Source organism: Chiloscyllium plagiosum, chromosome 29, assembly GCF_004010195.1.
Source record: "Chiloscyllium plagiosum isolate BGI_BamShark_2017 chromosome 29, ASM401019v2, whole genome shotgun sequence".
Classification (NCBI taxonomy): Eukaryota; Metazoa; Chordata; class Chondrichthyes; order Orectolobiformes; family Hemiscylliidae; genus Chiloscyllium; species Chiloscyllium plagiosum.
The window spans coordinates 15,864,235-15,877,191 of NC_057738.1; the positions used below are offsets into that span (position 1 = coordinate 15,864,235).

The 12,957-nt window shown below is 39.1% G+C and overlaps 1 long non-coding RNA gene across 1 annotated transcript; it reads right to left on the reverse strand.

Moving 5' to 3' along the window:
* Positions 1-1,267: 1,267 nt before the first annotated feature.
* LOC122564285 lies at positions 1,268-9,629 on the reverse strand. The gene is made up of 3 exons (XR_006315856.1): positions 9,532-9,629; positions 5,965-6,048; positions 1,268-1,462 (listed from the first exon to the last, which is right to left on the reverse strand). It is a non-coding gene; the product is annotated as an uncharacterized LOC122564285 (long non-coding RNA).
* Between the last annotated feature and the right edge of the window lie 3,328 nt (positions 9,630-12,957).

Genomic DNA, 12,957 nt, shown 5'->3' on the forward strand with positions numbered 1-12,957 from the left:
GTCGGTGTGGACTTGTTGGGCCGAAGGGCCTGTTTCCACACTGTAATGTAATCTAAATCTAAAATATGTTGTTGCTATGAAGCCCCTCTCTCATTATGACGCTTTTATCTCCATGTTCCTGTTCTGACAATACAATGGCTTTAAGAGGTGTATTTCGTCCTTTTTTTTATGAAGAAAAGTTGAAACAGATATCAAATGGTCTCCTTAAAGCAAACAAAGTAAACAGTTTGTGAGGCCTTAGGTTTTTTTAAAGCTGGAACATTAGAAGCTGTCTGAAAAGGTGGGCTCCAATTCCAACACGATCAGGATTCTTAGTTTTGGCTTTCTACCATTGCTGGATCTTGAAGCTGAATGTGGGAACTGACTTCTCTCTTTTACAGACAAAAGCTGTGGTTCTTTTCCTGCTAGAATTGCATGTGAGTCAAGATATTTTACTGAATTTACCTTTAACAAGGGTGTGATTATGGGATGTTACTATATTGGAATACTTAATTAGTAGTTTTTTTATATATAATTTTAAGCATTTCAAAATCGTTGAGCAAATTCTTTTGTTTTGCCTTTTTTTAAAATGTAAAAATAAAGTGTCCCTATGTCTGCTTGGGTTTCTTTCAGGACTGTCAGTTTCCTCCCACAGTCCAAATATGTGCAGGTTAGGTGGATTGGCCATGCTAAATTGCCCCATAAATGTCCAGGATTGTGTAGACTAGGTGGATTAGCTGTGGGAAATGCAGGGTTACAGGGATAGAGTTGGGGGCGGGCCTGGGTGGGATGCTCTTTGGAGGGTTGGTGTGGACTCAATGGACTGATTCCAGTCAATTAATATGACCAATGGATTGCATCTGAAATCCAATCCCTTACACCTGCCTTGAAATTAAGAAAAAGTGAGGGTCTACGCTATCTATTTAATATATTTTGAGAGCTTTGGTCTGATCCTTAACACTGTAATGCTCTTTTCTTCTAACCATTTTGGTGACTAATCCTTCCTTATCTATATTACTGTAACACTTCTGACTTTGTTAAAGTAATGCTTTCTCTATTACTGTACTATCCCTACATTGCTGTTACCATAATCCTATCCTCACTACTGAGGTCTTCTGAGAAACTCTATGTACCTCTTATGTACCATTCTGTTACAAACACATTCAGGATCAGAATTCATTTTGAGTTTTAGCACCTGGACTTGAGCTTTGCATGATGGGAATATGTATCAGCAGCGAGTGTGCAGAAGGCACTATCTAAATTAACTTTATTACAATGTTTTGCTTGTGATACATTCTCCTCCCAACTCCCTGCCTTGCCAATATATATGTTTACCTCTGTCATTATTCCATTTATAAACCAAGAAACTGCAGCTTTGCAAGAATCCCTTTCGGCTGTTCTTGAGCACAACTTGCAGTCTGATTAAATGCAATTAGGATCCCGAAACAATTTTAACAGCAGCCACACACATTGCAGAAGACAGCTGCAAGACATAACAGGATTGATTAATGACAATCAATAAAGCCGTGTTTTTAAAAAAAAGCTAAATTGGATCAGAGGATTATCAAGGAAATTTCCAGACTGAATTGCTTCTTTCTCATCTCTCCTTACCTAACAACTACCTATAGAAAGCTATCACCATCTCTAATATGTTGTCTGTACACTGTTCACTCCTATGTAAGAAGGTGCAATGTTCAAACCTCATGCCAGACAAGCATCAAGGAATGGAGGCAGAATCACTTGGTGCTCTCTCAGGAGAGGGCATGAGATCCAGACATTCTCTAGAGAGAGGAGACAAGAGAATACAGCGATCCCACGGAATCAGAAAGACCAAATTTAAAGCAAAATACTGTGGTTGCTGGAGATCAGAAATAAAAACGATGAATACACTCAACATGTCTAGCAGCATTTAGGGAAACAGAAAATCAGTTAACATTTTTGAGTTCAATTTGAACAGTTTTCTCATCACTCTCCATTTTTATCATGGTCAGCAGCACCAGACAGTTTCAAGAAGACAGACAAAAACTGCAGATGACAGTGGCAACTGCAAAGATACTGCCAGCATTCTAAGACAGTTTTTGAGTTTAGGAGATTGGAGATCCACAGTCCTTAGGGAAGAGGGTCGATGCACCAATCTGTCTAGTCTAGAATGCTGAATGCTGTACTATCATAATCTAGTCTGTTGGCATGGTTGCTTGTTCAAACTATGCACACAAGTCATACTCTGCATTCCTTTTGCACCTTCCCTGTATTCTGTCCCACTCTCTTTATTCATTAACTTTATTACCCATTGCAGAACATTTAATGACCATAATCTGCCAAATTTGACCAAACATGATATTGAAAAGTACCACATGTAATAAGTCATACAATATATATTATAAGGTACCATGAAATGCTATAGATTGTAAATATGCCACCAGTAATATATTGTGAAATAACACAAGAGCTGTCAAGTCACTCACATAATAAAGGCTGTAATTATATTTAAAGACTATAATGTACCTGCAAAACAATGGCTGTAATATACCACCATTGATACATTGAAAAGTAACAGATTGCAGAGTGTATACCACCGACCACCACACAACCATTGAAACCTTTGTCAAAGGCAAATTGAAAATAAATGGTAATTTCAAACATAAATCAGGCTGAAATAGATTCAAATGAAATAATGTCCCACTGATTTGCTCAACTGGGATCCGAACAGTGAGTGATAGTCAAACGGAGATTCCAAACAATTTGGTTTTAATAAGAGCTGGGAGTTCAGTACATCAGATAACTCACTATACGAAGCAAAATGATGGAATTTAGTATGCGCACCTAGCAGTGTAAATCTTTTCATAACCAATTTCATGTTCGATGTCGGGCAGATCAACAGCAAATTGAAGACTATTTCATGTATTTACATACGAAGGCAATTGTAGTTCCACAGTTGAATTTTGCATTGTTAGCCTATTGGATGGTGAGTTCTATACTTCATTGGAGCTTTGTGCGACTACTTAAGTCTCCACTGGAGTGTTCAAGAGTGCAAAAAATATGGGACACTAATGTTGGTCTATATTTACTGAATTGGCTCTGCTGTCTGTGGTTTCTGGCATGTTTGTACTCATCAAGATCCCAGCTTTGCCTAATGAGCCCACACTGTCTGTGATACATGCCATGCCTCTGGCTATTGCCTTATTTGGAATTAGGGTACACTATGGTGTTTTTGTTTATCACAGTAACATGTAGGGTAGCTGAAGATGTCCAATGGGCCTGACTTTCTACACAACCTTTACTTGAAATACGTGACTGAAAGCTGGTTTCTGTGATTTGTACTTACTTACAACAAAAAAGATCGCAACAATGTTTTAACCTTACACTCTATATGAGAGACAATCACAACCTTGGAATGATCCTTGGTACAAAAGAAAAGTACTGCAGATGATTAAGGAAGTAATAGCAATTCATCATCTAATCAAGCAGTCAGCATGGCTTCATGAAAGGGAAATCATGGTTGCCTAATTTAATGGATTTTTTTTCAAGATCAGTAGATGTGTTCTGCTTGGAGTTCCAGAGAGCGTTTGACAATGTCCTTTACAAAGGTTAAGTTATAGAGGGTCTTGGAGATAGTATATTGGTACAGAGAGAAAACTGGCTACTGGGGAGGATTTGAGCCACAGGAGAAGCTGAATAGGCTGTGGCTATTTTCCCTGGAGTGTTTGAAGGCTGAGGAGTGACTTTGTAGAGGTTTATAACATCATGACTGGCATAGATAGGATATCTGATCACAATGGACTAGTTGGACTGAAGGCTCTATTTCCATGCTGTACAAATCTATGACTCTATGGCAGGCAACAGTGAGTGGGGATAAGATGTTCTTTTTCAGGTCTCTAACTAGAGGAGTTCCACAAGTATCAGTACTGGTACCACACCAATGTATGTATGTTTGCAATAGACAATTTTGACTTGGGGGGGAAAAAGAAAGCAGATGTACTGTAGCCAAATTTATAGACAACACAAAAATAGGTGGAAAGGATTGCAAGAGGGATACAACATTTACAGAGATACCTTGATAGTGGGCAAAATTCAAATGGAGTATAATGTGGGATGATCTGAAGTAGTTCATTTTGTAAGGGAAAACAGAAGAACAGATTATTAATTAAATGGTGAGGGGGAACTGCAGAAACACAAAAGGACTTGAGGATACCTGTGCATGAAATATAAAATGAGCACACAAGTGCAGCAGATAATCAGGAAAGTAAATGGAATGTTGGTCCTTATTTCAAGAAGCTTGGAGTATAAGGGTAGGGAAGTCCTACTGCAACTGTAAAAGGTGCTGGTGTGACCATATCTGGAGTACTCTGAGCAGCGTTGGTCCCCTTATTATTTATGGTTCATAAAAGGCTCAACAAGGTTAATGTTGAGAGAATACAGTAAGAGTCAAAGAGATGTAGAGCACGGAGACAGACTGTTCGGTCTAACTCATCCATGCCGAACAGGTATCCTAAATTAATCAAGTCCCATTTGCTAGCACTTGGCCTACTTCCCTCTAAATCCTTCCTATTTATATATCCATCCAGATCCTCCACCACTTCCTCTGGCAGCTCATTCCATACATGGACCACACTTTGCATGAAAAATTTGCCCATTAGATTCTTTTTAAATCTTTCCTCTTTTACCCTAAACCTATGCCCTCTAGTTCTGAACTCCCCCACCCCAGGGAAAAGACCTTGTCTATTTACCCTATCCATGCCCCTCATGATTTTAAACCTCTATAAGGTCACCACTTCATGGGAGATTCAAGGATCAGACTGCATAATTTCAGAATAAAGGGGCATCATTTTAAGGCTTGAGATGAGGAAGAATTTCTTCTGAGGGTTGTAAGTTTTTGGAACTCCTTGCCACAGAGAAGCCTAACTCCTTGTGGTAGCAGAATCCTTGTGTATATTTAAGGCTGATTACATTCTTCATCAGTAGAGGACTCGAGGGTTAAGGGGAAAATGCTGAAAAGTGGACAAGAATATAGAATCAGCCATGTTGCTACTGAATGGTGAAAAAGACTCAAGGGGCCAAATGACATATTTATGTTCCTGTTTCTTATGGTCTGCGAGATGAATGTGTTATGCTCTAGGTGTACTGGTTTCCTTAAATAACAAACAGAAATATTGTTAAATTAGTTAATTGCCTGGGGTATCACCAATTAATTCCAAGCTAAAATTTGTATTCAGGCAGATTTTCTGGATGAGATGAAACGTTGGTGTAGCTTTGCTGAGTTTTCACAGGGTGGGAAAACATCATCACTATCACCATCGGTTCAGCGAAAACTCAAACAATCCCACTTGAGTGTAGTGTTCTATTGTGTTATTTATTTACCAGGATAGCAAGACATGAAAGATAATCCAACAGGTGAGGATGAATACTGACTGAAAGTTTGTATGGCTGGATATTTTAGCATTTCTCAACTTGCAATATGTCTGTTTCAAAGTTAAATATCAGTTCGCTAATTTTCATTCGCGCATTTAACCTTCCTGGCGATCACTGTTGAGACTTTCCTGGAACTGCTTTTCAATTTTTATAGGTCAACTAGATGGAATAAATTGAAGATTTCATTTAAGGAGTGGGGAGGTTATAATTGTAACCAGAAACAGTAGGGAAAGCAGAATTCATAATGGTTTTAGAAAAGAAAAAGAAAATATCTTATGAAAGAGCAGAGGACTGGGTCCTATTGATTACAGCACCTATCAGAGATATAGCACTGAAAATAGGTGTAGGTTCTCGGTTGTTTCATTTGCAAAATCTGGAAGACAACAATGTGATTAACAGTGAAACAGACATGAGTGAAACAAAAAAGTCTTTGTGGTAGAGTTGGCTAGAGGTATGGTCAGTCAAGTTCCTAATTTCTCACAGCTTTTCCATGATCATTATTGAAAAGTGAGTTGCTGTGATATGAGTTCAGAATTTCCAATTCTATGAAAGAGGTGTTTTTCACTCGTACTTTACCTTGTGATATTTTACAGGCCTTAAATTGTAGGACCTCTCATCTTGAAGTGGTGGTCAATCTTTGAAATTTTGGCCATGACAACACTGTAAGTAAAATGAGACATTGGTTGATAAGACAGCACATTATTAGCAAGTAGATTGATGAGTTATAGGGATAGTTACATGATATGATGTGAAAGAAACAGGTGTCACTTCTGGAAAGTTTGTCAGTGTTACAGCAGTGCTCTAGAATATTACTGCAAAATGTACAACAAACCAATTACTTCTCATTTGACCTTAAATTTGGACTGGTTTAAAATCTGCACTTAACGTAAGGAGCTGAGTAAAATGAAGTGTTTTAACAATTTAGCATAACTATTGAAATAGAAGTTTTTTACTCTGATCTGTACATGTCTTACATGTAGACATTGGAACATGCTAATAAAGTAGCCAAGGAACTGAACCTATCATGGAGATGCCTGGGAGAAATGGAGATGTGTTGAACTCCTACAGCTGGTCCTGACTATAGTGGACGGGTAGTATTTTGAAAGTTTCCATGAAGAAGCTGGCGGAATCATACATGAATTTCCCCATACGAAGAAACCTCAAGATATGGCATTTAGACGAAGAGTTGCAGGCAATTCATTTTTTTCTCAAATAAGCTACAAGCCTGAAGCGAATACTTTCCAAAAACACTCATCTTCATGTCTCCAATATTGTGTAGCATGAATATTTTTGTATATAAGACTCAAATTGTCCAGATACCTATAAGCTTGATCATCCACCATCCTCACATTTTTAACTGTCTGCCGTTTAGTGATTGAAGGAAACTTATTGATTAGTGTTCTGATACACAGAACTCAACAAATGGAAGAGATTTCAGCAACAAAATTTTAATAATGGATGCTTATTAGATAGAAATTTAATGCACAGAGAATTAAAGGCAAGAGTTTAGCTTTTGAAATGTAATGAGATTGATTGATGGACATTTAACATTGAGTTTTATTGATGAATGGTTCATGAGATATTTAAAGAATAGAGCTTTAATGTCAGTGGTTCAATTAATGGAGTGTTATTGGTCAATGTTTAAGATTGCTGTCCAGTGAATTGAGATTGAATGATGGATCCCAGTCAATGGAAAATGAATTGAGAAAATTAAGTGGGAACTGTAATGCTTGTAGAGGTTTTGTAGGAATGTGTGGTGCTTTCTGTCAACATGGACAACTTCTTAACTTTTAAGATTATAATCAATTTATATTCTATCTTTGCAGCCATTTCCTTTAAGACCCTACAGTCTTTAGTCAGATTGATTTTTCCTAGCGAGAGAGATTGTTTTGTCTTGTGTTCTTTCCTGCTTCATTTGTGTGCCTTTTTTCCCAAAATGTTGTCATTAGTTCCTATTTGTAAGTAAGACTTTGCAGGGTTTGACCGCTCAACACTACCTTCTCAAGGGTAACTAGGGATGGCAATAAATGCTGGCCAGCCAGAGATGCTCATGTTCTACGAGTGGATAAAATAAAGCTGAGCTACCGATGCTCTCTAGTATCTTTTTCTTCTTCCTCTCTCCCTTTCTACATTCTAAGTGGCGGCCCTACTTCTGCAGTTGGGATGGAAGGAGCCTGCTCTGTAGTTTACCTGTTGAGTTGAAAGACTTGGTCAGTTGTCTCCTTGTACCTTTAGGCCTCGAGAGTTCACACCCACTGAGATCCTTCTGACTAGAAGCAGATTCACCCTTCTCGGCTTACAATACTGCAGTGTTTGCGATCAGAGTGGCACAGCACCTTTGGAGTATCATAAGTAGTAGCTTCAGGGGTACCTTCTTTGTCACTGCTCTTCCCTATGTGTGCCTGCTTGCACTATTCTGCTTCTCTGAGAGGTGGGAGTACATGGAGAGAAGGCAAGGTCCCTCATGCCCATTTTACCTCACTGCTGACACTGAGAATCCATGGTAGAAAAAGAGCATGCAGGTTTGTGTATTCGACACTCACTGGATTGGTCTATCTCGGGATGGCTGCCACTCTTTCCATGAAGACAGTCTGGCATTCATCTTCTTTCTGGGGCTGAGCAGTTAACTGTTTTTTTTAGCAAATTTCTGTGTGTCAGCCTTATGGGCTGTTCCTTCCTCAACCACTAATGGAGACATTTGAGGTTTGGACTCACCAGACTATGCCCAAGTCTGATCTAGATAGTTTACCCATTAAGATGAACATCTCTTGGTAGAGGCTGCAGGTAAATGCCTTCCAATGCATCTTCAGGGATTCAAAGGCTTCCCCTTCAAAGCTGAAGGTGAAAGATGTGGGGTTCAGGCTGTGACCTCTTCTTTCTGGAGGTTCCCCAGGTTCTGCTCGTGACTACATATATGAAGAAGGGGAACTAGTTGGAAAAGAGGGATTGAAATTTGCACAGAATACAAATGAGCACTGGTGGCAATGCAAGTGGAATATACTGCAAAGGAGCTTAATGAATTAGTTAGTCAGTGGTGTCTAATCATCAGCACAAGTGGATCTGTGGTTCTGCAGCTAACTCCACTGACTTCTTCTCGTAGGGAGTGAGGAGCTTAATGCCTACCTGTCTTGACCCTCTTGGCTCAGCTGTAGGCCTATTTAGCCTGCAATAAGACGAAGAGAGGGTTTCAGAATGATGTAAGAGAACGCAAGAGCAAATGGAGAAAATATATGAGCAGGGGAGAGGATGAGGTGCCCCCACGGAGAGCTAATAAATGCAAAAGGGATGAATAATGAGTAAATTTTAAAAATGAAGTGGATGAGATCCCTTGAGTGGATGTGATGCATGCAATGTTGAGGATTCTAGTCCATCAGCCTTGGTGAGATGTGTGTGTACTGGCAGAATTAGATTGAGTAATGACCCTATTAGTATGAATGGAATGGTATCACTTAACCTTGTGGACTATAGGTGATCACTGACTCATGTTACTGCTGGCTCCCTTTTCATGCTGGAGACAGCAGTGATCCGTGGTGCTCTCTCTGTCCAAGCTGGCTGGTCTGATGGCATGACCACTTTCTGTAGTCCAGCTAAAGAGAGGAATTACTTTCTTTCTATCACCCTGTATAACAATGGTTTAAGATACTTTGTCAGGAAGTGGGGAGTTTTCAACTATGATATTTGGTCAGTTTGGAGGACAGCACAACAACATGAGGGTTCAATCCTGGGCTTACAACATTTGAAGTGGTGCCCATTTGGGCTTAAATACAACAGCAGAGGAAGGTCCCTGAAGTGGTGAGAATTTCCACCTCGCTTGCCAAAGGTTCACAGAGTAATTCACTCAACATCATTCTGACATAGTTAATGATGTGAAAAATGACAGATTGCTCATTGTGTCATGGTGAAAATTATACTGTGAAATTCACTCACCACCACTTTTTAACTATAAATAGGAACAATTCAGCCATTATGTGATCAGCTTAAAGGATGGAAATGTTTAATGGGCAAAGATTTGAATGGGTGAGGAAGTGTGTCTACATCAATGCTTAAAATATTACATTGGTAAAATGGGAAGGATGTACAAATTGAATAGAAGAGCCAAAATGATTAAGTAACTAATAATGTTTCAGTAAAATCAGCACTTACTGTATTTAAAAAAGATGATAAATAATAGCCCTACTACAAACAAATAAACTATCACAGCGACTGCAATAGTTCCTGAAACGTGGCTCAGAGGAACCTGGCATTCTGTAACTGTAGGTAAAGAACAAATATTGTTAATTTTTCTGCTTAAAAATCAGCCCTAAATTTAAGCAATTATGACAATAAAAAGAAAACATATTGAGAAGGCTAACAAATGAACTGCCCTTAGTGTACACCAGTGGTCATAACTAGTCAGTACATAATTTACATGAGGCATGGTGCACTTTTGGACCTTATTAGATAACAGAAATTACCACATAACACTCATTCGAGAAATATGATGTCCTTTGCATGATTCAATCTGAAATGCCAGAAATAACACGCCTGCTTCAAAACAAAGGTTGAACATTGCTGATAGGAAATTAGAGGTGCAAAAACTAGACAATATTTGTATAGAATATGTGCTCCCAATTTAAATGCGTACCATTGTTTTAAAAAAAAGCTACTGTGAGCCATCCATGCATATGCAATTATACTTGTAACATCACATCCTTTGTTGAAAAGAAAAAGATGTGTTAGAAAAAAGTCTTTGGGAATACTCTCAAAATGTTTAAATTGTTTATTGTTCCACACATATATTCATGCATGCAAGGAGCCATGGATCACAAAGAAACAAAGGCACCTCTCTCCATTAAAAAGAGAACTGGTTTGGTATTGCTTGACTGTAACCATTCCACAAGCATGTGGCAAGGTAAGGAAACAGGCATCAATGAACTACCACAGTGGTGTAGGGATTGAACCTACACTGCTGGTTTTATTCTCCACTCCACTGTAGTCATCTAGGACAGCGCAAAGGCTCAATGGTTAGGATTACTGCCAAAGCATCAGAGACCTGGGTTCAATTCCAGCCTTGGGCAACTGTCTGTGTGGAGTATGCACATTCTCTCCTTGTCTGTTTGAGTTTCCTCTGGTGCTCTCATTTCACGTTTGAAACATGTGCAGGTTACGTGGATTGGCCATGCTAAATTGCGAATAGTGTCCAGGGATGGTGCAGGCTAGATGGATGAATCATGGGAAATGTAGGATTGCAGAGATTTGGTGGGATGCTCTGCAGAAGGTCGGTGTGGACTCAATGAACCATATTGCCGGCTTCCATGCGAGAGGGATTCTGTGATCTAAACAGCAGAACTAACCAATTCCACATTACCCCGTTTCCCCTCACCTATTTAATGAAATTTTAAATTCACATCTATTTTTTCATTTTTTTTAAACAGAAATATCACCATTCATCACTGGAAATAATACAAAAACATTATTAACATTTTCAGACCATCAAGTTTTGCACATGCTAGTACAATGCTCCCTTGGAAAGTGCAATCAAAATGATAAAGGGGGACTTTAATTGTCCTAAAGTTGTTAGCATAGTAAAAGCAAAGGGCAAGCAGGTTGGAGGGGGGGGGGGGGGGGGTTAGAAATAAGTATTTTTTGAAGTGTGTTCAGGCAAGTATTTTGGAACAGAATATTTGCAGTCAAACAAGGAAGGAGGCATCTGGTTCTTGAAAGCAATATGAGGTAACTGGATCAAATATCATTTGCAGAATGTTCAGGTAACAGTGATTATGATATAATATAGTTTAGGTTAAATATGGAAATAAACAAGGAATAAAATATAATTAATGGGGAAAGATCAATTTTGCTGTCGGTGAAAATAAATCAAATAGACCTGAGAATTGGTAGGTAGAACAATTACTGAGGAATGAGCTATCTTTAAAGCAGAAAAAGGAAGGGTGCAAATGAAGTGGAGCAAACTTTGTTTTAACTGGCACCTTTATAAATGCTCAAAGTATATATCACAAATATCACTAAATTTAATATTATTCTGTCCAATGGTATTATTTCGAGACTATTAATCCAGAGACCCAGATAATGTTCTGGGGACCCAGGTTCGAATCCTGCCATGACAGATGGTGGAATTGGCGTTCACTTTATATTTTAAAAAAAAAGTCTGGATTTAAGCATTTGATTATGAAACCATGGTCAATTGTTGGAAAACCCATCAGGTTCACTAATGCCTTTCAGGGAAGGAAATCTACATCCGCATTTGGTGTGGCCTCACCTTTGGGCTGAGAGGTGGCAAATGGAGTTCAATGCAGCTAAATGTGAGAGGATGCACTTTGGAAAGAATAACAGGAAGGCAGAGCACTGGGTCAATGGAAAGATTGTTGGTAGTGTGAATGTGCAGAGGGATGTTGGAGGCCATGTGCATAGATCCCTGAAAGTTGCCACCCAGGTTGATAGTGCTGCTAAGAAGGCATACAGTGTGTTAGGTTTCATTGGTAGAGGGATTGAGTTCCAGAGCTGCAATATCATTCTGCAACAATGCAAAACGCTAGTGCAGCCGCACTTGGAATATTGTGTACAGTTTTGGCCGCCAAATTTCGGGAAGAATGTGGAAGCATTGGAAAAGGTGCAGAGAAGATTTCCCAGGATGTTGCCTGGTCTGGAGGGAAGGTCTTATGAGGAAAGGCTGAGGGACTTGGGTCTGCTTTCATTGGAAAGAAGAAAACTAAGAGGGGATTTGATAGAGACATTCAAGATGATCAGAGGATTAGATAGGGTAGACAATGAAAGGCTTTTTCCTAGGATGATGATGTCAGTTTGTACGAGGGACATAAATCTATCACCCCTGAATTTGTAGTTAAGACAAATGTCCGAGGCAGGTTCTTTACTCAGGGAGTGGTAAGGGCGTGGAATGCCCGACCTGCCAAAGTAGTCAACTCAGCCAATTCTTGGATAAGCACATGGATGATGATGGGATAGCACAGGGATACAAGCTGAGAATAGTTCACAGGTCGGTGCAACATTGAGGACTGAAAAACCTGTTCTGCGCTGTATTGTTCTACATACTATGTAATTACTATAGTTTTTAATTTATTTACCTCTGCGTAAATATACTTGTTCCATCAAATGGCCACATAAAATATTACCAGTTTAATTTAATTTAGTGAATTTCTCCCCAACTGATGTCCAAATACACAGCTGATGGTGCAAGTGAGAAGACTCTTTACCAGTAAGTTTTATTTAAGTCAAAGTTGTATTATTATTTAAATAATTTAACTGTTATAGTTTATTTACACCTATGTGTATACATCCTACGTTACATTTCTATTACTTATAGAGTCATAGAGATGTACAGCATGGAAACAGACCCTTCGGTCCAACCTGTCCATGCTGACCAGATATCCCAACCCAATCTAGTTCCACCTGCCAGCACCCGGCCCATATCCCTCCAAACCCTTCCTATTCATATATCCATCCAAATGCCTCTTAAATGTTGCAATTGTACCAGCCTCCACCGCATCCTCTGGCAGCTCATTCCATACACATACCACCCTCTGCGTGAAAACATTGCCACTTAGGTCTCTTTTA